At 43.5% G+C, this 26934-nt stretch overlaps 1 protein-coding gene across 13 annotated transcripts in view; it reads left to right on the top strand.

The window, feature by feature from the left end:
- Window positions 1–26934, top strand: part of SGMS1 (sphingomyelin synthase 1) — a 266380-nt gene that overhangs the window by 103400 nt on the left and 136046 nt on the right. For all 13 annotated transcript variants that reach the window (XM_045081446.1, XM_004764115.3, XM_004764117.2 and 10 more), the window contains one exon: window positions 20103–20144. The gene's annotated coding sequence lies outside the window, so the exon portion shown is untranslated. The remainder of the gene's footprint in view (window positions 1–20102; window positions 20145–26934) is intronic.

Genomic DNA, 26934 nt, shown 5'->3' with positions numbered 1-26934 from the left:
TGGACGATAAGTTCATTTTCACCTCTGCGACAAATCAACCCCCTTTTGGGAGATGTTGTTAAGATCTCAAAGTTAATGCATATTTATAAATTTGCACATTTTTACTTCCTTAAAAAAGAAGCTTGTGAGTTCTTGAGGGCATCTCCCTAAATACATTGAAAGTTAAGGATCTGGAGATTGAAAGACAGGTATTTCCTCTTTCTTTCCCCCTGCCCTCCTGTTCTCAGGTGACAAAATTTTGTATCCACACAGTATTAAGTAATAGAGTCCTAAAACTTCAGTGAATTAAAAAACAACTCATCAGAAAAATGTGAAATGTGGGCATCTATTGGTTGCTCTGTGGACAAGCCTGAAGGATGGAGCCTTCCAGATAGAAAGGGCCAGAGGTGGTCCATGTGCAGTGTTTGCTTGCTTGTCTGTCGTGGGCGGATAGCAGGAAGCAGGTCCTCAGTGGGGACTGTCCTCTAACCCCCTTGGAGATTGCAGGGTGAGCCTCGGCCTGCTGCTTGACTTCCTGGCTTCTCTTGCTGGCCTGGCTCTCTCTTACTTTTCTTATTTGTAAATCATTTGGGTGTGGGGAGAAGCCGGAAGTGGAAATTCAGTCATGTGTCATAAGCAGTAGAGACAATGACGGGTGAGTGGTCCTGTTCAGTCACAGCTGCAGGCGGAGGTCTCGTGAAGCGGGTCTGACGTTCTCTACGTCGCACCTGCCGTTCTCGTAAATACAAACAGTGTTTCTGTCCCCACGGCAAGCCCTCTGCCGGAAGAAACAAACTTAAGAAAACTCCAAAACTTGGGGTGCCTGGGTGGCTCAGTGGGTTAAAGCCTCTGCCTTTGGCTCAGGTCATGATCCCAGGGTCCTGGCATGGAGCCCTGCATTGGGCTCTCTGCTCAGTGGGAGCCTGCTTCCCTTCCTCTCTTTCTCTGCCTGCCTCTGCCTGCTTGTGATCTCTGTCGAATAAATAAATAAAACCTTTAAAAAAAAAAAAAAAGAAAACTCCAAAACCCAATTCCTTTCTCCCCTGAGCAAACACATGTACAGCAAAGATGGACAAGGAAGCAAGATGTGCATTTTTAATTTCATTAAGTACCCATACTTAAAATTGTAGGCGATCTGTAATTATGTCTAATTATCTAAGAAATTAGTCCTAAGATTTTTTTTTTGTTAAGGTTTTAATGATGCCCTGCATTCGAATATCTTAACCACGTTGTCTGACGCCTTTGAAAGTGGGGTTCCTATTTCAGCCTCCTTTGGAAACTTCTGCGGTGGCAAACACAGGACTGAGCACCTTACGAGGTTTTAGAAGCAATTGTTGAATTGCACCGAAGCATGACTCAGTCCATCTGCGTGGGTGGAATTAGGCCCTCCTTGCTTGTGGGTGTCCACATATTCACGATGTTTATTTACAGGCTGTTTCAGCTCAAGAAATGCCTGCTAATTTTTCTCCGTTGGTGTGTGAATCATAGAATTATCTCCGCAAATTAATTTCCTTAATTAACCCAGAGAAGAGGGAAAACTGGAACATGTTTCATTAAGTGCTCTGCTTAGGATAATGAAAACAGTGTAACAAAGTACCTTTGTATACAATACAAAGTTTTGTATACAATACAAAGTACCTTTGTATACAATACACAGTTTTGTCTAAAAATGATGTATAAAACATGTACCTGTCAGTAGTTGCCACTTAATTTTCAGATAATTTAGAAACCTGTTTTCATTTGTGTTAGGATAGTAGAATTTGTAGGGGCGCCTGGGTGGCTCAGTGGGCTAAGCCTCTGCCTTCAGCTCAGGTCACGATCCTGGGGTCCTGGGATTGAGCCCCGCATAGGGCTCCTGCTCAGTGGGGAGTCTTCTCCCTCTGTTCCTCTCTCCATGCTGTCACTTTCTCTCTCTCACAAATAAATAAGTAAAAACCGGAAAAAAAAAAAAAGGGGGGGGAATGGAAGAATCTGTAGACAAGATTCCTTCCATTGGTCCAATCCTCCCAACACTAAAGGACCATCTTGGGAGGTGCTGTGACAAGGGAGAGGAGCTCCCCTAGGTGCCAGGAGGGCTGCGGGAATGGGGGCCCAGGCCAGGCACATTTGGGGAAGCGTAGGTGTTCTTGCCAGAGCACAAGTCACAAGAGAGGAAGACAGATGAATGTGGCAAGGCTAGGGTATGCTGTGACCGTCCTGCCTGTCTGCAGAGAAGGCTTGACTTACTCCTTGTGCTTTAAGTGGTAAGTGAGGAGGCCCAGTTTCTGCTGGGGGCGGAGCTCTTCTGCAGAGTTGTGCTGGCTGGAGGGCTGGAGTTCCCCAGCGTCCCCCCCCCCCCACCGCCCTCTCCTATCTCTCCTTCATCCCCCTGCAAGTGCTGGTCACCAGGGCATAAAGTGGATCTTTATTTGCTTGCCCACTGCCTGCGTTTTTGTCCATCTTCAAGGACAGGGATGTCTGTTTCCCCACCGCCGTGTCCAGTATCGCCAGATTGCCTGGCAAGTCACAGGTGCTCAGCAAATATTGATTAACCTGTCAACTGCGGGACCAGTGTCTGAAATCAGAGTATGTCATTGTTCTCCCCACTAATTTAGTGATTGATTTAGAGAGGGAAAAAGTAGTATCAGTTCATTGTGGAAATGGACAACAGCTTAAGCGGGGGGTCAAAGTTGATGTCACCAGTGAGGGCCTGTGGGTGTCATGTGGCCCTGGATGTGGTGATCTTAGGTCATACCCCAGCCAAGAACATGGCATCAGAAGAGACACAAAGGATATGCTCTGGACACCGTGGACTGTCCTAGGACCTGTCAGCGTCACCCGGACTGTCTTAGGATTGGTTAAGGAATTCTTCCAAAAATAGGCTGATTTACCCATGTACCATAGTTACTGAAATTAGAAAGCAATTAAAGCCTTTTAATGCAACAGTGGTTGAGACGGTTTCTGGTTAAACCCAAACTAATTAGCCTAAACAGATGCCATCATCAGGGCATCTCTGTGTTCCCCACTTCTTTGGGTTCATGGGAGAGAGAGGTTAGTTAGCATGTGCTTACTGTGATGGAGAGCTGCAGACAGTGCAGAAACCCAAAGCCAGTAACATGATTACAGTTTTGGAGGGTTATCTTATAGGAATGTTTCTCTATGTGTCAGAATTGTAAGGAGTGATTTCAATGTGTCATAATATTAATGGGATCTGGATCAGAATTCCTATGCACTTAAAAGTGTTAATAACTGTAAAGTGCTTAGAAAAACGCCCCGTGCACACATACATATAAGGGGGTCTAGAAGTGTTTTCCGTGGTGAATTAGCCCCCTTTCAATTGAATTTTTATTTTTAAATCCATTTCTGTTTGTTTGATTTGCTTAAAGGTAAAGGACATGTATATGCTTCAGTTTCCCAAATATTTTCTCTCTCATTTGCGTTATTAGAAAATTCACAGAAACAGAACAAACAGTAGTTATTTGGTGGGGGTTTGGGTTAAATGATTTCTGTCTTCCCTTCAAGTTCTGTGCATTTATAAGAGATGTCAGATAAAAGTTGCAAAATAGAAGATCCCCGAATAGGCTTGTTTCTTTAATACAGCACTTGATTTAGCCAAAGCCACACATTTGAAAGAGCCATCTGACCCTGACTCTTGATTAACTGAGAGAACAGAGAGGAACACTCTTGTCTCACAATGTTCTCTACCTTTCCACTCTAACTAGATTAGATAACTTAAAATAGGTGACAGGTTGTCGTTACCACTTCAATGACAGCTTTGGGACTTGAAGAGAAAATGTGTAAATTATACAGAAGAAGCTTACTGCAGCGTGAGGAAAGGGTATGCAGGCACAAGATGCTACCTATGAGATCCTTCGGTGATGTATGTGCTAGTGGCCTTCCGGTAGCCATGAAACGCTCCCCCCATCCTTGTCCCCTGCTCTCCTTTCAGTGCTGGTGAGGTGCTGGGCCTGGGCCAAGTGCATAGTCCAGTTCTGTAATGTAATTCTCCCGACGACTTCTAGAAGTGAGTGTTCCATAGATGAGTGTTTTATGAGTTTGATTTCATTAATGAGTAAACTGAAGTTTAGAAAAGGCACTTTACCTGTCTCAGAAGTGGCGCTTTCAGATTAGAATACAAGGTGATTTTGTGTCCAAAGTCTTCTGTTTTTTTGTCTTAAATCTTAGCTGCTCTATGAAAGTCCCCTCTCAGAAGTGCTTCTCAGCATCCTCATGAGAAACAGGTTTGCTAACATTCTTAACCAACTGCGTAAGTGAGACCAAAATTTAATGCAATTAACCAGTTTTAAAGCTTGAAGAATCAAGCATTGCCATAAGGATGGCCACTGTAAACCAACCAGCCCAGAAAACGTGAACGTGATGGAGACTCTGGAGAAATCCCAGAATCTCAGGCCACAGTGATGGGCATGGAAGGGGGTTTGCTCACTCCCCAGGCCTGGGGGCTGGGCTGAGGGGTTGGTTAGTGAACAGTCTGGAGCCCCTGAGGAGCCAGAGAACCGTGTTATTGCTCTAGTTTCCGTCTGCACTTGGGTGTGACCTGTTCATGGGATGTTTCTCTGCCAGCTTCTTGCATGTTAACCTTGGGGCGGGCAGATCGGGGGTAAGGTGGAGGGGGTTGAAACTGACTCGTCTCTGCATTTTGGCCATGTTGTTTGCTACTTTGCACCATCTCCCCAATGTCAAATCTAACAAGGCTGTGAGGATGTTTGAAGAAATGGGTTTAGGGTGGTTTCAGTTGCTTGGTTCTAAGTTTCCGCATTTAACCTGGAGTTTGGAAGCTGGGCTTTGCGTTTAATCCTCTAGACTGTTGAGTATTTTGTGGGACGCACCTGGAAACCTCTGAGTGTGTTATGCCTCATTAGTCAATGGCAATAGTGTGTATTTTTTTTTTTTTTCTTTTTTAAAGGCAGACAAAACACTACTTTGCAGGTTGGTTTTGAAAGACCATTTGCTAAAATGTCAATATCACAAATGAATAGCCCCTACTTTTTTTTTTTTTTTTTAAACTAATTGTCCTTGTCTCTGGTGATCAGAGATGGGTGCCGTTGCTGAGCTTTTTAAAGATTGTTGCTGGTCTCTAGCGTGGTCTTGAGCCTCCGTGGAGCAGGAGTGCCACGGCCACCTGTTAGCCATTAGCCCTGCACCAGAGCTCACCTGCACCGTGCCTCTGCTCAGCAGAACCCTGCCGCTTTTCAGCCCAAGGTTTATGGATGAGGAGACTGAGGAGGTGCAGCTGAATGCATTGGGGCTCAGAGTTCGTAAGCGTAGGGCCAGGATATGAACATGGGCAGTTACTCCAAGCCCCCGTCTTGGTCTCACAGAAAGAACCCTGGGAGTCAGACAGCCATATTTCCAGTTCACCTGCGAGGAGCTCGAGGTTCAGCGTGAAATGATGTAACCATAGGTCATCAAAGGGCACCCAGCTCCTAAGAAACCACGTGGTCTGAAAGCTGGATTCCTCCGTGTTGCTCACTGTTGTTAAGGCGGGACCACCTGTGTGGCCTGTCCCACATACTTGAGGCCTCTGGGCTTCTCTGGACCCCTCTCACTCGCTGCCACTAGGCATCCCAGTGCTGGTACCACCCAGAACGCCCCCACATTTCTGATGCCTTCTACTAGACGTCACGTTTACCTTTCTTAATTTTAAACTTGTCTCATACCATTATACTACATTGCCTCCCACGGTAATTTTTTAATCAACAGTAATCAAACTCGACTCTTGCTCATGATTTGGAATAGTTAGAATAATTGGAATAATTGTCAATGCAAAGCATTTCAATATAGAAGCAGAGATGAGAGACCTCGTCTCACCTGGTTTCCTGTTTCACGGATTACACACGCACGTGCATACCCACACCCACACATACCCACTCACCCCCACTCACCCAGAGGCATGGAGATGGCAAAGGATACAGTGGCCGCTGGCTGGTCGCACTCTCTGTGGACTTGTGGACCATTTCTTCTCATTAGCAGTTTGCTTTGGGCCCATGTATTTGAGCAAACTGTAGTGATTTTTGACCCTTCCAATGGAGACGTCTAGAGGGTTGATATGACTGTGTTGAAGTGTACCATGGAATGGTAGCACGGGTTTGTGGTGATTTTGGAAATTTGGCCTCGAATGCGGTCTTCCCTTCAAACAGTTGAATAGCACTAATAGCGCTGGGGGCTTGTGATGAGACTTGTCCCTTTTACCCAGCAGATGTTTGTGTAGGCTGCCCCAGAATTTAAGTAGAATAAAAGGCAGGTCAAATTATCTCATGTATATTAATCCTGAGGGCTCCCATCAAGATTTTTGGAGAATGAAAAATGGTATTGTTGGAAGACATGCACTTGTTGAGGAAATTTATTGCATCCCTGTCGTGTGGCAGATAGAATTTTAAGTTCTGTGGATTCATTGGGCATAGATTTTGGCTGTTGTTTATGGTACTGAAGATTTTTATGCCCTTTCTGTATCCTCAGTCAAATATAATTTTAAAAGACTGCTTGTCGACCTCCCCTTAGGTGACCCGACGACTTTGGCGCTGTGGGTGTAGGAACAGGGTTAGGGATGTGTTCCGGTGACGTACCCTCTCTTCAGCTGCCAATATTGCCCCCCTTAATTTCATCGTATGCCTATAGAATATGAAGTGTGTGTTTTAAGAACACATTTAATGAAGTTGATTCATTATGCAAGGAAGGTCATCATATAATTATATCTTTTTTAAAAAAGCATTTTTAACCTTATAGAGTTGATTTGGCCTCAGTTTGGATCATGTTGAAATTATCAACAATATGAAAGACACCCTACGAATGGGAGAAGATACTTGCAAATCATAAATCCAATAAGGAGTTAGTATCCAAAGTATATAAAGAACTTATACAACTTAATATCAAAAAACAAACAACCTGATTAAAAAATGAGCAGAGGACTTGGATAGACATTCTTTTTCTTCTAAAGACATACAGATGCCCTCAGATACATGAAAAGATGCTTAAAATCACTTATCCCCAGGGAAATGCAAATCAAAACCACAGTGAGGTGTATCACCCATATACCTGTCAGAGTGGCTACTACCAAAAAGACAAAAATAACAAGTGTTATTGAGGATGTGAGAGAAGGGAATCCTCCTTACGCTGTTGGTGGGGATATAAATTGGTGCAGCCCCTGGAGGTTCTGTAAAAAATTCAAAATAGAACTATCATGTAGTCTAGTAATTCCACTTCTGGTCACTTAGCTGAAGAAAATGAAAACACCAATTTGAAGAGATACCTTTACCCCTGTGTTTACTGTAGCATTATCTACAGTAGCCTAGATACAGAAGCAACCTCAGTGCTCATCAGTAAATGAATGAGTAAAGGAGGTTTGGTGTTTATGTGTATGTGTGTGCACGCCCACTCAGACATATATATACACCTTAAAAAAAAAAAATCTTGCCATTTGCTTCTAACATGGATAGGCCTAGGGAGTATTACCCTAAGAGAAATAAGTCAGACAAAGACAGACACTATGTAATTTCCCTTATATGTTGAATCTAAAATATAAGACAACTGAACAAACAAAACAAAATGGAAACAGACTCCTAGAATTTTTGATGACCAGCAGACCAGGAGTTGGGGGATGGGAGAAATAGGTAACAGGGATTCAGAGGTCAACTTCTAGTTATAAATTAAGTCATGGGATATAATGTACAGCATAGAGAATATGCTCAATAATATGGTAATAACTTTGTATGGTAACAGATGGTAACTAGATTTATCATGGGGATTATTTCAGAATGTATGAAAATATTGACTCACTATGATATACACCTGATACTGATAGGATAGTGTATGTCAATTCTACTTCAATTTAAAAAAAAAACAGCAAAAAAAAAAATTGGATTGTGGTTAATCAGTTAAGCTACAGAACCTGAGGAAACTCATAAATCCAGAAATGTCCTCTGGTGAATGATGGGCAGGAATCTGCAGGTGTTGGAGTAAATGTTCTCCAGATGCCCTTACACAAATTTACAGGCGTTGAGGGATATGCATTTCTTACTGACTGTGGGAAAGAAAAGTTGAAACTGTTGATATAGATCTTTCATTATTGGTTCATAAACTGGAGAGGTTGTTTTGAAACCACCCAAGTCCCAGTAACAGGACAATAATTCTCCTCCTCCTTGGATGGTGACTGGGGGTGTGATTTGGGAAAAGTCTATTTGAATCAGTAACTCCCTTTGCAGACACTTTAGCTGATTGAAAGCTATTATATGCCTTTTTAACTTTCATGAGGGAAAAACCACTGATTAAAAAGCTTGATACTGGGCGCCTGGGTGGCTCAGTGGGTTAAGCCGCTGCCTTCGGCTCAGGTCATGATCTCAGGGTCCTGGGATCGAGTCCCGAATCGGGCTCTCTGCTCAGCAGGGAGCCTGCTTCCTCCTCTCTCTCTCTCTGCCTGCCTCTCTGCCTACTTGTGATCTCTCTCTGTCAAATAAATAAATAAAATCTTTAAAAAAAAAAAAAAAAAAAAAAAGCTTGATACTGGAGAACTCTTAAAAAATAAAACTGACAAAACAACAGATTTAGGGCACCTGTGTCTGTTCATCTTCATTTGCTTACCTATTATTATCCCCGTAGCAATGGCATGTCATGCTTATCAGTGTTCTTGATGACCTTGACTCATGAAGATCATGTGAAATTTGATTCTGGGGATCGTTGGTAACAAAAACTAGGAAATAATCTGAGGAGTTCATTTATTTATTTATTTATTAGATTTTATTTATTTGACAGAGATCACAGGTAGGCAGGGAGGCAGGTAGAGAAAGAGAGGGGGAAGCATGCTCCCTACTGAACAGAGAGCCCAATGTGGGGCTCCATCCCAGAACCCTGAGATCATGACCTGAGCCAAAGGCAGAGGATTAACCCACTGAGCCAACCAGGTGCCCCGAGGAGTACATTTAAAGAAGGTGTTTAGGATACAATGTGGATGAAAACAAGTTACAAGATAGTACACATGTATGTCCATCATTTGGTAAAATCAACCATGTTTCCAGTATTTATGGCAAACCCAAGTAACTCTTATAAGAAAATAAATGTTATTAGAAGTTGGGGGAAAACCTAGTTCTCCATAAAGCAGTGAATTGACTATTTTATAATATCAGGGGGAGGAGCAAAGATGTTGAAGAATATTTTAATAGTTTAGTAACCTGGAAATGTCCACATGTTGTGGCCAGAAAAGTAATTATGAAACTGTCTATATATGGTCTGAGCTTATAAAATGAATACACTTATAAAATAAGTACATAAAAAGTATATATAAAAAGTATACATAGTATGCAAAAGTATACAAGAAATACACAAAAATTATACAGAAGGGTAAACAATTTTCATTTAATCTTATATAGGCATTAGTGGATCACAGTCCAGTCCTCCTCAAAAGAGATTGGAAAGATCTATTTCCTAGTGGTGAGTGCTTCTGATCAAGGGCCAGTTACTGGGTGTTTTTCTTGTCCATGCATATTTTCATTTTCTAATATTCAAAAAACATACAGGAGCATGCAGGTGGCTCAGTTGGTTAATAAGTATCTGACTCTTGGTTTCAGATCAGGTCTGATCTCAGGATCATGAGATTGAGCCCTGAATGGGGCTCTGCTTGGGTTTCTCTCTCCCTCTCCCTCTGCCCCTTCCCCCAAGCTTGCTCTCGCTTTCTCCCTCTCTTTGTCTCTAAAATAATAAATTTTTTAAAAGATTTATTTATTTAATTATTTGACAGAGCTGGTAAAGAGCACAAGTAGGCAGAGTTGCAGGCAGAGGAAGAGGGAGAAGCAGGCTCCCCGCTGAGCAGGGAATCGAAATATGGGACTGGATCCCAGGACTCTGGGATTATGACCTGAGCTGAAGGCAGCTGCCCAACTGACTGAGCCACTCAGGTGCCCCTAAAATACACTTGATCTTAGCCAAAAGGCCGAGAAGCGATGTGCCCCTAAAATAATAAACAAATCTTTAAGAAAAAATAAAACATCTAGTATTTTTTTTTTTCAAATAGGGGAAAAGTCGAAAAACTATAATACATTACAGAGAGATTTTCACTTACTGAAAGAGAAGAAATTCAGCCCAGAAAGTCACGTTTCTTTGATCTGGGCAGCTTAGCCTCATCTTATTGTTTGATAACTGAGCCATTTGAGGATTTTTGTTTTAACCCGGGCCTCCTAAGGGAGGTGATGCTTTGTAGCCTGCCATTCTTACTACTTCAGTGATGCAAACTTAAGACATCGGGGCAGCTAGTGGTCATTCAGGGGCTCAGGTTACCGCTGGAGGGTGAGGCCCCTGTGGTCTTTGTATGTGGCTGGCCTGGATGGACACTTAGCTTATGGCTGAGGAATACTCTCAGTGGAAGAAACTCAAGAGCCAGGCTAAGTGAATCATTTTCACTAGGATATGGATTTCCAAGATGTAGTCTCTGGAGTTCTGAAAAGCAAGAGATAGTGCATCCCTACAGCCTTTTCTTGGAGAGTCTCTGTGTGCCTTAGCATTTTCAAGGTTCTGAGAGATTCTGGAGCAAAGAGACAGATCACTGCAGCCAGAGAAGGGTTTCTAGTGGAATTCCACTGACAATTAGGAGTGGAGAGCCAGGCAGATGGGCCTTGAAGGGACGAGGAGGCACTAAAGAGGAGGAGGAGATTTTTCTGGTCAAGGAGGTGCCTGTAAAAGATCGGGGAGGGACCTGAAACTTTCGAGTTCTCCATACCTAAGGATGTGGTTTTAAGGGGGCAGTTTTACATGTGCATGAAGCTTGAAATGGTTTCCCAAACACATGGTAGCCTTGCAAAGTGTGTTTAAATCACATTTTTTAAATTACGTAAATAAATTCCTATTTTAAGTCTTAGTAGGAGACTTGCTACTTGCAGGAATCGTCGTGATTTCTACTGTAAAAATCCTTAAGAGTCATGTAGTTTTATGCATCGGGGTTGTTTACATCAAGAAGCCACTGACTTTTAGTTCATGGGTTTTCTTACAGCATTTAGACGAATGAATGATACATTTAACCTCCTGCTCACTGGGTCTATAAAGTGGAATCATTTGGCCCTGTTTTCTGCTTGATGTCTGTAGTTCTTTGTTTAAAGAAGTCATGTCAAGTGATGGGAAGAGAACCCCAGGCTCCTGTTTTGGGGAGTCTGAAGGCTTCGAGAATTAAATAATCATGCCTGCGTGCACGTGCCATGCTTGGCTAATTTTTCTGGATAGGTCTTTTAGCTCAGAAAACTTAGGCACGAGGGCAACAGATTAGAACCAAGATGATTACTTTTTTCCGAGTAAATGGAGTTACCTCACTTTCTAGGTTGTACGTTCTTCCACCTGTCTTCATTGCATAGCTCGGCCTGTTGTTTTAGCTATGTTTTCTCACACACACACACACACACACACACACACACACACTCACACACACACTGTCTGCTACATGCATTGACTTGGATTTTGTTTATATTATATCCATTAAGAAGTGGATGCACGATGTACATCTCTGCATTTGGAATTCAGCGTTTCACATCAGTTGTCACGTACTGGTGTACATAAAGAACTGAGAATGTAACTTGCTTTACTGATGTCATTGACATTTGTATATTACCCCTATATCACTCTGTCCTAATTATAAGGATTTGACTCCCAAATAGCATGGACCAGTTACTTCATAGCCTAGTGAGTTATACTGTTACCAGTTACTGTGAGTACTTTTCTAGATGTTTATTTTCTTTTAGAAGATTTTATTTATTTTTATTTGAGAGAGAAAGAGCGAGACAGAGGAAAATAGAGAGGGAGAAGGAGACTCCCTGACGTGTGACTCAATCCCAGGACCCCAGGATCATGACCTGAGCTGAAGGCAGACGCTTAACGGATTGAGCAACCTAGGCGCCCCCTTTTCTAGATGTTCATAATGGAATGATGTTTAAAATGGATTGTCACAGCCAAGGAATGATTTTCAAAAAGCTAAAAATGTATTTCATGTAGATATAAAATGAACATGTAGGTTTTATTTAACTCAATGAGGAAATTAAAGGAAAATCTGAGGAACTGGGGAAAAAAGTCATGATTTTATGGTTAGAAAAAGAACAGTACAAAGTACTGTTTTGGGTTATCTTTTCTCTGAGGCAGAAGTCAGACCTTACTTGCATTGCTGTGGCAGATTATTTGGAACTCTGCCAGTTGTACTGAGTTGTGAAATAGACAGTGGGTCAGAGGTTCCTAGTCCTGTGACTGGGATGTCCCCCAGGGGGCCCTGGTGATGTCTAGCATGCCACTGAAGGGACGTCTAGGAGTTTTCTTTTGTTCCTTTCAAAATCTTGGACATTTTTTTCTGACATCATTCTAAAAATATTTTGAGCAATTTCATTTGTTGAATGCTTACAGTTTTAGACCTTGAGACAAATGCCTGTCTAATTTGTTAAAAGCTGCGAGCTGAGATAGGTATTTAGGGTAGGTATTTGGGTTCCCAGTGTCTGGTTTTGGTACCATGTCCCCACACCGCTACCCCACCCCAGTGGAATGCTGAAAGTATGGTTAAGATGGTAGCACTGTTCCTGATATAAATATTCTCGCTAATGACTAAGCAAATACTAGTCTCTCTGATTTTTGGTTTCTTTAAGGGAGAGCTGGGATTTCGTATCATTGGCTATTTTAAATGAAAAATAGAGTAGCTGAAAACAACTGAAAAATTCCAGTATTCTTTGTATAGATAGCGAAAATGGGGCAGCCTGGAAAGTGGCATGTTTTAGGAACCTTTATAAATTTGTTAATTCCAATTAATCGGATGAGAAATCATGTGACGGCCCAGGTGAGAGCGCATGCTTCCCGTCACTGCCCCCGGTAGAGCCCTCCTCGGGACAGAGGGGCCTGTTGACTCTCCCCGCGCTGGCCCTGCCGAGGTTAAAGGTCACAGACAGAACTTAGAGACCCTCCCCCCAAGTGGCCTTCCTTTCTAGCTGAGAAACCTGGCGAGAAAGGAACTTGAACAGGCCTCCATTTCCTGAAGATTTTGGCCTCAGGTTCCTTAGCAAGTGATGGGAGCTGTTCGACCTCAACAAGGTGGTTTTGTCCCACGCAGATGCGTCCGTAGCAGGTCCTTCCCCGTAAGTTCAACGTTCGTGGCCATCATGAGCTCTGCCTGCGGTGATTTGCTAGTGGTAGAAACCAGGGCAGGCTGACCCCGGGACGGTGTGCACTTCCTACGACACATGTGGCCCAGACCCTCAGCAGCAGCCCCCTTGGCCTTGTACCCCAGCATCTAACTAGCAACTTCCTGTAGGGTTTTTGGAGTCCAGGTTTAGAGGCAGCCATCTGATTGGCTGGCCCCATTTTTTTTAGGTTCCCGGCCAGCCCATGAGCGGCTGCCTTGTGGTCAGGTGTTCCTGCAGGTCCAATCCGCTGCGGCTGTGTATATGGAGTTGCATCACGTGGCCGAGTACCCGGAAGTCAGAGGGCTGCGCTGACGCCCTGACGCGCGTCCGCCCGCAGCCGCTACGAGTCACGTGGCCGATTCTCAGCCGGGAACTGGAGTTAATAAATTAACCTGCTCCTACACTGGACTGAGTTTGGGATTTCTTTTTCATCCATCTTGTATTATTTCATCCATCCATCCCTTCCTTCTTCCAGTGCCAGGAAAGGGCGGTTCTGTGACCGGCAGTAGTTAGGGCAGCTGGGCTGGCCGGCCCTGCTGGGTTTTTTCCTCAAGTCCGAACTGCTTCAAAGTGTTTAAAAAGGAAATCGGAACGTTCTCTTTGTGCTCAGTTCCTTTAATTTTCATTAAATATGTGTTCTCGGTAGCTAGAAAGAAACAAGATCCTAAAGGCATGGTGTTTGGATTAGTTTTAAAGGCGCGTGTCTGGAATGGCCGGCCTTGCGTGTGCTCCGTGTCCGCGTACGGGTGCCGCAGGCCGGGCCCCCAGCCGCCCGCAGGGCTTCCTGCGGGTACAGACGGCCTGCAGGTACGGACGGAGGCTCCGAGAGGAGAAGAGGGAGTCTGGGCCTGGCTTGGGGTCTAGAGTTTGGTGGAGGGTCTGCTGTCGGGGTCCCCTCAGGCATCCAGGAACCGTGAGAACCAAGATAAGGGCCCACGTGTCACTTCTTGGAGCCAGGGGTCCCGGCGTGGAGATGTCTAGCTCTGGTGGCTGGAATGCGCATATGACAGCCTCATCCTCTCCTGGTCCTTCCTTAGATGTCTTCTAGACACACGCCATTGGTCTTAGACCCCGTGTGTCAAGAGGGGGTGCAAGTCCTAGCAAGAACAGAAGCAGGAAAAGGAGCAAAAAGGTTTTTGTGGATCCCTTCAGTTCCTCTGTGTCACCATGACATAATCTCTGCTTGTGAGACTTTCTGACTAGTTGGGAAGATGGTGTTTGCAAGGGAGGCTGCTGGGACCACAGTGGATGAGACCTCAATTAAGTAGTTTTCAAAAGGCGTTATAGCTTTTGATCCTTCTGCAATCAAAACTTTTCTTGTTAGTAGCATACCACTGTGGAAAGATGGCTTTAGTGAAAGGTAAGTTATAATCAGATATTAAGTGGGACTAATTACCAAACCAGCATTTACTGGGTGTGCATGTGATACCTTGAGGACAATGTTTTTGTTAAGTAAAAGAGAGATCACGTAGAAAATTCCTGTATTATTGTAAATATGTTGATTTTCACTGTTCTCTCTAAGCGGGGTCGTGGGCATGATTGACAGTGAGGGAGCAGAGAAGGGAAGGTCATGAGAGAGAATTGCAGATTCAAACATTCGAATAACAACGAACAGATCTTTTGAAGGTGGGTCAACCTCTAGTTTTGAAAATGGTGACTTGGGTGTGCAAAGTGGTGGCTGACCTAACCTGAGAAGTTTGATGGAATTGGTCAAGAAAAACCCGTTAGGATTTCTTGGATCATCCACGATGATCGGCACCATCGTAGGTGCCGAGAGCATATTGGCAGGGATAAAGTGTGGCCCTTCTCCTTGAGGAACTGCGATTCAATAACGTTTGAGGAAGATTATATTGGCACATCCATGGGTAGGGTTTTTAGTAACCACCAGATCCCCTCCAGTAAAGCAGGGCAGGGCATTGCTTATACGAGGACCTGCCATGTCAGAAAATTCTTTTCTCAGTTTGTGAGTGTCTGAGCACAAGTTTGAGGTGCCCGAGACTCTTCTGGGCAGACTTCAGTGGGGAAATAGGGGGAGATTTTTTTTATTTGGGGTGGGAGCAGGGGTAGCTGAGGATTTAATTAATATAAAAACCATTACTTGTGTTTGAAAGACCCTTTTCTGTGTCCCTTATACCCTGTTCCCATCAGTAGCAAGAACATATTCACTGGTCTCAGGGATTAGAACAAGAGCCATGAAGTGGCCAGGAATGGTCGCCCGGTCTCAGGCAGGGAAACGCTAATGTTGGTTGATGTTCCTTACCTTCCCATTACCACTTGGCACACGGAAGTGTAAATAGTGGTTTGGGTGTTCCTTTTGGCCGAGCTGTGAGCTCTTTCACCGAAGCTGCTCTTAGATTTCTGTGTGATCCCACTCAGGAAAGTTTTGCTGAAAACAGGATAAAAGGGACTTTCCTTCTTCCTTCCGAGGAAGGCACTTACCTCCTCTCTGGGGAAGGGGAGAAGGGGTGATTTTTCACCTGAGGTCACACTGAGGTCTTCAGGGATTAGCTTCAGACCATTTTGCTTTGTTCCCATTAATTTCTCTCCTCACTTCCCTTACTGTAGTTGCTCTCACTCTCCGTCGTCTCTGGGAATGGTTAGCGCCTTGTATTTCCCTGAAAATGCTTGCCCCCCCCCCCCCCATAATGCTTTCCTTTGGTTCCCATACATTTTAGTGGGCTGAAGTTTGCAGACCTGTCCATTTCTTCCAGGTGAGCCTGTTCCTCCAAACTCTGCTCTTCAAATGCACTTTACAGAAGAGAAGGGAAGGCCCTTTGAAAGGCAGGTTGGGAAGTCTCCAGGGTAGTTAATGGATGATTTGTGTGTGTGTGTGTGTGTGTGTGTGTGTGTGTGTGTGTGTGTGTGTTGGTGGGGGGGGTGGTTTATGTTTTCTTTTACACCCCGCTGAGCAGCTCCGAGAAGGGGCTCTGGCTTCCGGGGAGAACCATTATGTCCTGCCCATCGAAGCAAGGGCTGAGGGGCAGTGGGGAAGAGACATCCAATTCCGTCTTGGTGCTAGGCTTAAAATCTGGAAAAAGTTGGACTGCGGTGCAGTGAGGGGCAGATCAAGGCTTTCTTGGAGTGTCATCCCACATTGCTCTCCCTGGTGAAGGGGGTGATGCCAGCTGCTACCAGAAGGCAGCCTGGCGGGGTCCGCAGGTGCCCACGGCCCCTTCCAGTCATGTAAACTTGACCTGATGCCTCCCTTAATCCATCCCTCCTGAAAGACTGCTGAGGTTCTCCTCCAAGCAAGAGAGAGAGAGAAACCGTGCAATTAAACTGTGCTTGTTGTTAGAGATGAGGAAGAAAGCACTAACTTTGTACTTTGGATTTTGTAGTCGGAGATTAAGACTTAATTTGCATTTGCTGTTTATGAGTGAGAATGAGAAAAACTGCAGTGGTCTTTACTATTCTAATAAAGTGTCATCTTAATGGAAAAATGTAATAAAAATAGAAAAGTATAATTAAATTGATCTTATGCTGTTACTGGTCTCCGTATTATTCTCGTCTAATTACACACCATCGTCCCACTGAGAAGAAATAACTGAATTATAATTACAGAGTTGGGCTGGGGCTGCCAACAGTGAAGCGTGCCCACCGCAGTTTCCTGTCACGTGTCCGTGGTGGGCAGTGGCAGCTGATTTCAGCTTCGTCTCCTTGGGTTGTCCTGTGGGCAGCCTCTTCCTCCCCATCGCTCAGGCTGGCCCCCAAGATGAAGCCATTCCAGGAGGAAGTGATAAGGTTTGACAGGACTGGCCCTTCAAATATAAACCTGTAAAGTGGGAGCTGGCCATGCCTTCTGGAATGCTGTGAACTTGAATCTTTTCCTTCCTCAGTTGAAGAAGCCTTGCTTCTCTAACACTCATTCCTTTTCACCCTTTTGAGCCTTCCACCCCAGTGTGGTTTTTCTAGAGAGGAAGTCAGCGCTAGGAGACACAGAGCGGGGTGAGTATTGCTCCCCAGAATTAGCAAATAAGGGAAGACTCCCTTATTCTGTCTTCTTTCCCCATAGTATTCTCCTGCCTGTCGCTGGGTTACTGTCTGCGAAGATCCTTGGCTTTCTGCACTTGGTCTCAACTGAAAGTTAGAGCCACAGCCCAACCCATATGGAAAAGTATTTTCCCCCCTGTATGCTTTACTGTGCAAGTGGGCCCGATCCCATATACAGAAGATCCCCAGAGAGCTCTCTGCTGCTTGATCCATTAGCTCCTCTATGAGAAAGAGACCGTCCAAGCCTATTTTTGGTTCTGTCCTCACGCCACTTGCCATCAAGACATCACCCCATCTCACAGGGCAAAGGCAGGCCGATACCCTTCATTCAGGATATAGTGAAAGAATCATTAAGTAATTTTTAAATGGAACAGCAGGCTTGGTCACTTCCATCTGGAAGCCAGAATAGTGTCGCTGGTACCCTGCAGAGCTGATGGGAACTCTTACCTTCTTCCTCGCACTGTGGCCTTGGCCAGGTTTGCAAGCTTGGACAGGTTACCTGATCCCTCTGGGCCTAGGGGCTACATAGGATCCGCGGGGGATCCTAGGCCTCCCTGCTTTGCACAGTTCTCCTAGGATTAAATGTTAAGGCAATTAATTGATTTACATATGGTGTCTGAAGGTCCTAGCTATTGACGTTATTTCGTACTTCTCAGTGAGGGTGCAGAAGGCGGTTTGAGCGACATGCCTGCCTTTCGGTGAACACATCACATGGAGTCTTACCTCCGCTCTTCTTGGATGTTTTCTTGCCTCGCTGTCTTTGAGTAGCAGAATAGAACATTCTTCTTTTGAACTGTGTTCCGTGCTTTTTGAAAATATCTATGATTGAATTAAATATTCATGCAGGTATGGTGTGTCGTTTGAAGGTGGCATTATCATAGGGTCCTCAGTAATTTTCTGGTGGCAATTTGCCTCTGCATCTGTGACTTTTCCTGACGGACATCATGTTCTTTTGATTTCTCCCGCTGCAGTGGGAAAAGCATACAGAGCATAAAACAAATGAACATGACAGAAAATTACACTTTGTGAAGCGTACGGATATCTTTTGAAACTTCTCCTTTGAGGCTCAGAAAGATAAGTGGGCCTACTTTACAAACAACAGAACTAGTCAACTCTCTGGTAATTCAGAAGACTTTTGTGGACCCCGGATTACTTGATCTTTGCCTTTAAATGACTCATGAGCAGGAACCGTATAGTATATTCTGTATTTAATTAGCCTGGCCTCTTTTCTGAACATTTTCCTTTTGGTTTTCTAGTGTCTCTAGCCCTGCATAGAAGCCATGAAGAAGAACAGCTTTGGAGGTGCCTGGGTGGCTCAGTCGGTTAAGCACCTGCCTTTGGTCAGGTCATGATGTCAGGGTCCTGGGATGGAGTCCCACATAGGGCTCCCTGCCCAGCGGGGAGTCTGCTTCTCCCACTCCGTCTGTTGCTCCTCCTGCTTGTGCTCTCTCTCCCTCTCAAATCAGTAAAATCTTTAGGAAAACAAAGGAGGAACTGTTTGGCCTTACCAATTGTTTAGCTTGGCCTGTCACCCTTACCCACTTGGAGACTCTGCATCCTTATCTGTCTGCAGGCTTCAGAGTGGTTGGAAGATCAGAGGAGTTGATGTATCTGTCCTTTAGTCTTGCTTTTAGCACAAACTCGTCTGGTTATTACCTGTATTTTCATAGCTATTTTTGTACCTATAGAAAGGAGATCAATCTCGGTCCTCCCTTCCCTCATCTAACCACCAATGAGACATGCAGCTGTTTATATCATAGCTTCTGTGTCCTACAGTCTCGAGATGCTGCAGGTCGACCTCGAATAGCATCCAGTCAACCAGTTTCCTCTGATGTGTCAACATCTTTCTGAGACAGTATCTCCTTGTTATCTGTGATGACTTGCTTCTCTCTTCCCGGAGCATTTTATTTTGGTCCGGATACAGGGGTTTGTGGATCTCAGACAGATGTCTGGATAACAGGGTCTTGCCCGCAGGCGAAACTAACGTGTGGTGTTTGACAGTTGACCTCTGGGGAGAGCGGTGGCTGCAAGGGTGTGTTGGCTTTAGGTAGATTAAGTGAGCCTCTCAAGATTTTATTTTTTTTTTTCTTCTGTATGCCGGGAATATGTTAATACAAATGTTACTTAAGTTTTTAAAAAGGTAACTTTGGGGGCACCTGGGTGGCTCAGTCAGTTAAGCATCTGTTTTTTCTGCTCAGGTCACAATCTCCAGAGTTCTGGGATCGAGTCCTGCATCGGGCTCCCTGCTCAACGTGGAGTCTCCTTCTCCCTCTGCCTCTCCCCCTGCTCATGCGCTCTCTCTCTCAAATAAATAGTCTTTTTTAATTAAAAAAAAAAAAGGGTAACTTTTTCCTCTTTCTCTAGGTACCATAATTCACACTTGTATTGGAAGGGTGATAGCTCATTCTTAGTTGAGAAAGTCTTTAATGAAATTAAATGAGGAAGCAAGTCTAAGCCTTTAAGGGGGTGTATGTTGAAGATGACTTAGAAACTCTTCGATCATACTCATTCTCATATACATGGTCTGTAAATGTTCTACTTGCTAGTAATTGTGTTCAATAAAGAATTAGAATTTAAATAGGTTGCTACCCTTTTACCCTGTAGTAATTCTTATAGTTGAAAATCATTGAAAAATGATTTTTTCTTGCTTTTTTATCTTTCTCTGTATCATCAATTAGCAAATTATTTGCCTGACTGGAGAAGAGATAATTCAGAAAAGCATATGGTTTTAAAACTCATGCTCTATCGTTAGGTATGCTTGTTACACAGTTTTTTATGACTTTTTATTTGCTTGCTTGCTTCTGCATGACTTTGCCTAATAAAATTTACTCTGTATTACCGTGGCAGCCAGAAATTAGCTGGGAAGTGGGAAAGAACAGTTTTTGCTATGGATAGAGAATAAGAAGTAAACAGTAGTTACCTTGGGTTTTAGTTTTTTTCTTAGAAACAGCTTGTTTTCTTATAAGCTGCTCATTACATTTTAATTTACTTAGTATTTTCTTCTAGGTTGGAAGGAAGATTGATACAGACAAAAGCGACATGATTCAGGTAATGGGTTTTTAATTTCTTTTTGTACCTTTTAGACTTGATTTGTATTTCCCATGTTTTTCCATGGAAAAGACCTTAAAAAAAACACACCCAATTTTTGTGGCCAATTTGAATATATAGAGAATGTTTTGGGTATATAAAGATAATAGTCAAATGCTTACTTACACCATTTAATTAACTTAGTCACTTATTGTATATTTAATAATTGTGTGTCTCTGTCACACAGTATTATAACTCATGCTGTCTCCTACCTCAGAGTAGTTTTTCTTCCTTTTCCTCCCAGTCCTTACGTACATATCTGATGTCGGCGGCTCTATTATTGGTGACATTGTTAAAGCACCCAGTAGCATTTTCCAGAGCACATTACCATTTTGGTTGGCTGCGATGCAGCACATTGGGAATCCATGTGTGAGGCTATAATTGGAAGTTTTACTCCAAGCTGTAAGGAACCATGTGCCCAGTGTTAGGACAGCTGTTATCTTGGAGCTGTCCACTGGGTGATGGTTTGTGGGTTGGCTTTGTGAAATACTCTCTCCTTCTTTCTTGCTTCCATCTATTCATTTGTTTAGTATATTTATTTTGAGGTAAGTACATGCCCATTGTTTACAATTAAAATAATACTATAACGGGGATGTTTGGGTGGCTCGGTCGATTAAGCGTCCGACTCTTGATTTCAGCTCTGGTTGTAATCTCAGGGTTGGGAGGTCGAGCCCCACATCTGGTTCCTCGTGCAGCACAGAATCTGCTTGGGATTCTCTCTCCCTCTCCCTCTGCTTCTCCTGCCTTCTCACACACGCTCTCTCTCAAACAAATAAATGAATCTTTAAAAGAAAACACAATCCGGTAACAGCCATCCCCCATTGTACTTACACTGCTGTCACTCCTGTGCCCAGAGGCAGCCCTTTCTGACTCTTCTCCTTATACTCTCTCGCATTTGCCTGCCTATTTCTAAATAACACACCATATGCTGTGAGTGTCACTTACTGGTCTCTCTTAAAATTTTAGACTTTTACTGATTTCCTGCTAAGGATTTAGCCCTCACATGTCATCCCTTACCCTCAGCTTGCGCCACCCCCTCCTGTCTCCACTTGATGTGTATAGTCATGATACTGTGTGTGAGTACATTAGTATTTAATGTTTGCTTTATTACGACTGGGTTTTGTTTGTGGCTGAGCATTGTGACACTTACGTGGAAATGTCTCAGGGTGTTCTGCTTCCCAGCTGGTTGTGTGTGATCTGCTTTGTTTCTCTGGAAAATGTTTGACTTCTGTATTCCCCAGAGTGCGGAAATTCCCAGCTGGGGCACATGTCTTATAATCTTTTGATGTCAGTGGTCCTTTCAATTCTGAAACTCACATCCTTCAATTTGGGAAATTTTCTTATACTACTTGGATAATGTCCTTTCCACTCTTTTTTCTCTTTCTTGCAAGCTTGTTATTTGGATATTTGACCCACTGGTTTTATTCTTTCATTTTCTTACTTTTTTTTCTTTAAAGATTTTACTTATTTATTTGACTGAAAGAGAGAGAGGGAGCACAAGCAAGGGGGAGTGATGGATAGAGAGATAGTGAGAAGCAGGCCTCTTGCTGAGCAGGGAGCCTGATGCCAGGGTCGATCCCAGGACCTTGGAATCATGACCTGAGTGGAATGTGGGCTCTTAACCGACTGAGCCACCCAGGCGTCCCTTCTGAGCTATTTTCCATCTCTGGGTGTTTTTGTTCTTTCTGAGAGATTTTCCCGTTATTGTTGAACTTTTAATATCTGCCAGCATGTTTTAATTTTTATTGGTCTCTGAATATTTTATTTTTAAAAAGAGGATCCTGTTCTTGTTTGATAGGAATAGGGATGGTTTGTTTGGATGGGGGAAAAGATCTGGGGCTCTAATTGCCCCTCCATATTTTGGCTTCAAACAACACAGTAGTTTTTTGACCGTACAGTTCTGTACATCAGAAGTCTAATGGTTCTCACTGGGTCCCAGTCAAGGTATCTGGTTGCCTGCCTTCCTGGAGGTTCTAGAGGGAAATCCGTTCCCTGTCTGTTCTAGCTTCTAGAGGCTGTCGTCTGACATCCTTGGTTGTTGACCCCCTTCTGGGTAGAGGCCGCTTTAAGTGAGCAGGTCAAATACATCTTATACTGCATTTCTCTGACTTCTGCCTCCTTTTTTCACTCTTTAGGAATCTTGTGATTACACTGGACCCACCTAGATAATCCAGGATAATCTCCTCCTACCTTTTTTTAAAAATTGTGGTAAAAAAACAAAAAAATACAAAATTTACCATTTTAACCATTTCTAAGTGCCTGGTACAGTAGTGTAAACTATATTGATACTGTTCTGCCACAGACCTCTAGAACTTTTTCATCTTATGAAACTGGCATTCTGTACCCATGGACGGGGCTCTCCCAGCCTCCCTGCCCTAGCCTCTGGCATCCACTCTTTACTCCCGATCCCTAATAGCCTGACTGCTTCACGTACCTCATGGAAATGGAGTCTTACACTTTTCCTCTTTGGGCGGCAGGCTTCTCTTACTCAGCATAATGTCCCCAAAGTTCTTCCATGTTGTAGCACATGACAGGATTGCCTCATTTAAAAAAATTTTTTTTTTAATTTTTTTATTAACATAAAATGTATTATTAGCCCTAGGGGTACAGGTCTGTGAATTGCCAGGTTTACACTTCACAGCACTCACCATAGCACATACCCTCCCCAATGCCCATACCCCACCATCCTCTCCTTCCCCCTACTCCCTGGCAACCCTCAGTTTGTTTTGTGAGATTAAGAGTCTCTTACGGTTTGTCTCCCTCCCGATCCCACCTTGTTTCATTTTTTTCTTCCTTGCCCCCCAAACCTCCCACGTTGCCTCTCAAACTCCTCATATCAGGGAGATCATATGATAATTGTCTTTCTCTGCTTGACTTATTTCGCTAAGCATGAGACGCTCTAGTTCCATCCATGTTGTCGCAAATGGCAAGATTTCGTTTCTTTTGATGGCTGCATAGTATTCCATTCCACATTCCATTCCACATCTTCTTTATCTATTCCTCTGTTGATGCACATCTAGGTTCTTTCCATAGTTTGGCTCATTTTTTTAAGACTAAGTGTTAATATCCCATTTTATGTCTCTACCACTTTTTCTTCAATGATTCACCTGTTGACGGACATTTAGGTTGCTTCTCCCTCTTGGCTATTGTGAATAGTGCTGCAGTGAACCTGGGTGTGTAGGTATCTTTGTTTTAAATTTTTTTTTTAATTTAAAAAGTTTTCCCCATGTTTTATTCAACTATAATTAACATTTAGTGTTCTGCTAGTTTCATGTGTGCAATATACTGATTTACAGTTCTCTGTATCACCCCATGCTCATCGAGACAGGTGCACGCCTTCATCCCCATCACCGTTTCCCCCATCCTCCACCCATACCTCCCCTCCAGTGACCATCAGTCATTTGTCTAGAGTTACAATTTTGTCACTTTTGGGGACACCTGGGTGGCTCAGTTGGTTAAGCACCTGCCTTCGGCTCAGGTCATGATCCCAGCGTCCTGGGATCGAGTCCCACATCGGGCTCCTTGCTCTGCAGGGAGCCTGCTTCTCCCTCTGACTCTGCCTGCCACTCTGTCTGCCTGTGCTCACTCTCTCTCTCTCTCTGACAAATAAATAAAATCTTAAAAAAAAAAAAAAAGATTTTGTCACTCTTTTCTTTGTTTCTCACTTGTTTTGTTTCTTAAATTACACCTATGAGTGGAGTCATGTGATATTTGTTCTTCTCTGACATAGTTCACTCAGCATTGTACCCTCTGGCTCCATCCATGTCATTGCAAATGGCAAGATTTCATTCTTTTTATGGCCGAGTAATATTCCTCTCTGTGTGTGTGTGTGTATCACATCTTCTTTATCCATTCATCAGTTAGTGGACACTTGGGACTGCTTGTGTGATTTGGTTGTTACAAATAACACTGCAATAGACAGGGGTGCACGTAGCTTTTTGAGTTAGGGTTCTTGTACTCTTCAGGGTAAATACCCAGTAGTGCGATTGCTAGGTTGTAGGGTAGCTCTATTTTCAAGTTTTTAAGGAGCCTCCCTACTATTTTCCAGAGGGGCTGCCCCAGTTTGCCTTCCCACCCGCAGCGCACAAGGGCTCCTTTTTCTCCACGTTCTCACCACCACCTTGTGGTTTCATCCCTTCTCTCCTTCATAGCTACTGACAGTGTGAGGTGCTCTCTCAGGTGGTGTGGATTTTTATTTCCCCTGATGATCAGTGATGCTGAGCACCCTTTTATATCCCTCTGGACCACCTCTGTGTCTTCTTCGGAGAAATGTCTCTTCAAGTTCTTTGCCCGTTTTTTTAATTGGGTTATTTGTCCTTTGGGTTGACTTGTAGGAATTCTTTTTTTTTTTAAATTATTTTTATTAACATATAATGTATTATTTGCCGCAGGGTTGTATTAATTCTTTATGCATCCTATGTATTAACCCCATTATTGTATATGTAGTTTGCAAATATTTTTTCCCACCTCATAGTCTACATTGTGACTGACTGTTTCCATTTGTCTATGTTTTCTTCTGTAGCCTGCACTTTTGGGGTCAGATCCAAGAAATCATTGCCAGGTCCAGCATCATGTGTTTTCTTCCAGCAGTTTTTATTGTCCGCTCTTCCATGGAGGCCTTGAATACAGTTTGAGTTCATTTTTGCGTGTGGCATCAGGGAAGGGTATAACTGCTCTGTGCAGACTTTTAGCCAGTCCCTGTCCACCCCGCCCCTTCCCCTGTCCTTCTGAGGAACCCCAGCCCCGTTCCCTGAGCAGTCGGCTGGGGTTGTTTGCTTCTCTGGGCAGGGGGTTCCCAGCATGCTCTGCGGGGCGCGGTGCTCATCTCTGCTTTCGGCTTCCAAAGTGTCGCTGCTGTCTGTTGTCTCCTCTCACCTACTTTTCTCTTCTCTTTGTCCTTAGGAATTTTGGTCTTTTTCTCGTTTTACCACAAATCTAATTGCGGGGGAATTTGGAGGGAAGCAGAGATAAACAACTCCATTCTGTGGGTCATCGATTATTCCAAAATCCAGATTGCTCTTTTAAATGATATTAAATGTCATTTTTTTAATCATGATAATTAAATATCATTTAAAAAAGCAGTCTGGATTTGGGGCTTTTAAAAAATGGTATCCTGTAAATGCCCTTGTCAGGATGTGCCTCCAGAAATAATTGTTGAGTCTGTTCCTTTGCTTCCTTTTCTCTGAAAACATCTAAGGCCAACATTGGTTGAAGTTACTTTCCCGAACGTTATTTTATAATTCAAAATAAACAGATTTTTATTCATAATATGAGGTCTTGAATATAAGATGATACCTGTTTCCTGAGGTACACTTTTCTTGTGGGGGGAAAAAATCCTTGCTTTATCTTCAGGTGTCTATTCTGTATGTTTTATTACCAGGAGATGATGTTCTTTTATGTATATTTTACTCTGAAGCTTTAATTCAATAGTCTTGAGTCAGTGTAACGACAAGCCTGATTTTTGTTAGTTTTTTAATTAATTTGTGACCGTAGCTTTCTTTGCGACTGTACACAACTTCCTCAACTTACCGTGAGCTTATGTCATGTAAACCTGTCATAAGTTAAAAGTATTGTAAGTTGAAAATGTGTTTTTGCTACAGCTAATGTACTGAGCATCATAGCTCAGCCCAGCCTACCTTAACCATGCTGGAAACGCTGACCATACCCTCTAGCTGGGCAGAGTCCACTAACACAGAGCCTAGTTTATAATCGGTGTGAATGGGTCATGTAATTTATTCAATACTGAATTCAGTACTGAAAATGAAAACCAGAGGGGTTGTATGGTACAAAATGGCTGTTAAGTTACCCTCATGTCTGGTAGATGCCTGGGAGGCTTGCTGCCGCCCAGCATCATTAGAGAGTATTCTACCACAGAGCCCTAGACCAGGAATCAATCCGAATTCAAAGCATGGTTTCTGCTGAATGTGTATTGCTTTTTGCATCGTCATAGTCAAGAGGTCACAAGTTAAACCATCATAACCCAGAGACCACCTGTATTTGATTATTTCCAGGTATAGTCCTATTTTTCATAGACAGGATAAAGAGAGGGTAATCAAGGGACTGCCTTAGGCTCTGACAAGGTTCTCTGTGCTGTTAAGAGTGGTTTCTTTTACTGCAAGAATTGTTTCCTCACAAAGTTAATCTTCTTGGGTAGGTTCAAGATGGCTGCTGACCTGTTTGGCGCATGGCTTTAGGATTTTTATCCTGGTGTCCAAGGATGGGTTTCAGAGAGCTGAAGGTCTTTCTGAAATTTGAGTGGTACCAGAGTAGCCTTCGCCTTCATCAGCTAGTCAGTGATGCAGGCCTTATGTGACCCTGGAAAGGGTTGAGGATGCACTTCTGATAGATGGTTCTAGAGAGAAGAAAACAGAATGCTATTGATGAAACATGACTACAATGAGATGCTCTGTTGCAAGCTGCCATTAGATTACACATTTGTGTGGAAGTATCAGCAGCTGTTGATGAGGGACTGTATGAAGAGGGCTCTTTGTTCTTTGTCAGATGCAAAAACACCTCTAACTTCCTGGTTATGCAGAAACCTGTTGACACAGATGTAATCAGCAGGTAACATTCGCAAGGGTAATGGTTTAGCCTCAGAGAAGGTGATGAAGTTCTAGAACCTTGTTCCTCAACCTTGTCCGCTATTGATCACCGCTATTGATCACCGTCCTGCCTTCCCCAGAAGGCATTCCTGCCATAAGAGGCCCTGGAGGGGTGCTGGCGTCCCTCCACTTCCCCATCGCATCCTAGG

This window comes from Mustela putorius, unplaced genomic scaffold (assembly GCF_011764305.1).
Source record: "Mustela putorius furo isolate JIRA1106 unplaced genomic scaffold, ASM1176430v1.1 tig00000577_pilon_pilon_pilon, whole genome shotgun sequence".
In the NCBI taxonomy this organism is placed as follows: domain Eukaryota; kingdom Metazoa; phylum Chordata; class Mammalia; order Carnivora; family Mustelidae; genus Mustela; species Mustela putorius.
This window is presented reverse-complemented; position numbering and strand designations above follow the sequence as displayed.